Source organism: Bison bison, unplaced genomic scaffold (assembly GCF_000754665.1).
Source record: "Bison bison bison isolate TAMUID 2011002044 unplaced genomic scaffold, Bison_UMD1.0 scf7180017855511, whole genome shotgun sequence".
Classification (NCBI taxonomy): Eukaryota; Metazoa; Chordata; class Mammalia; order Artiodactyla; family Bovidae; genus Bison; species Bison bison.
In genome coordinates, this window is record NW_011486084.1 from 5,784 (window position 1) to 6,707 (window position 924).

The window sequence follows — 924 nt, forward strand, 5'->3', positions numbered from 1 at the left end:
TGCGAACCCATGGACTGTAGCCCACCAGGCTTCTTTGTCCATAGAATGCTCCAGGCAAGAATACTGGAGTGGGTTGTCATATCCTCCTCCAGGGAATCTTCCCAACCCGGGGATTGAACCCAGGTCTCCTGTATTGCAGGCAGATTCTTTATCAGGTGGCTCTTTACCATCTGAGCCACTAGGGAAGCTCAGTTAAGTCTTGATAAAGTTGTAAAAGGTCTCTTCATACCTGAGCTCCCATCCTCCATCTGGCCACAGTCACAATAGAAGCAGGAACCCAAGGGGCAGATTTCTTTCCTCACTCAACTTCCAGGCACTGTAGGAGGAAGGAGAGTTCCCTGCACCTGCTTGCCAAGCTCTGCTCTACTTGCTGAACTCTGATCAGCATAAACAGGTCGTTCTGGCTACAAGTTCCCCCAAATTCTCCTTACTTGTATGTTTAAGGCACACAAGCTCCCCTGTGTAAAGCTCTCTATTTACAATGAATCAATTATTTATTTTTATTATTTGATAATTTTATTAATTATTTAACTATTATTGGAGAAGGAAATGGCAACCCACTCCAGTATTCTTGCCTGGAAAATCCTATGGACAGAGGAGCTTGGTGGGCTACAGTTCGTGGGGTTGGCAAGAGTCAGATATGACTGAGCACACACACAATTATTAATTATTCTTACTGTTCAAAAGAAACTTTCACACTGCCCAGCCAAACACTTAGCCCCAAGATGCTGAGAGTGGGCACAAGGACAGAGCCCAATTCGCATCATGGATTCTGGTCATTGGGGTCATACTTGATCATGACTTTCAACCCCAAACCCTTTTTGGAGGTTTCAAAAGCCCCCAGAGCTTTCACCATAGGAAACCGATGGGTGACCAAGGGCTTTACATTCACAAACTTGGATGCAAGTGTTGAAATAACCATTG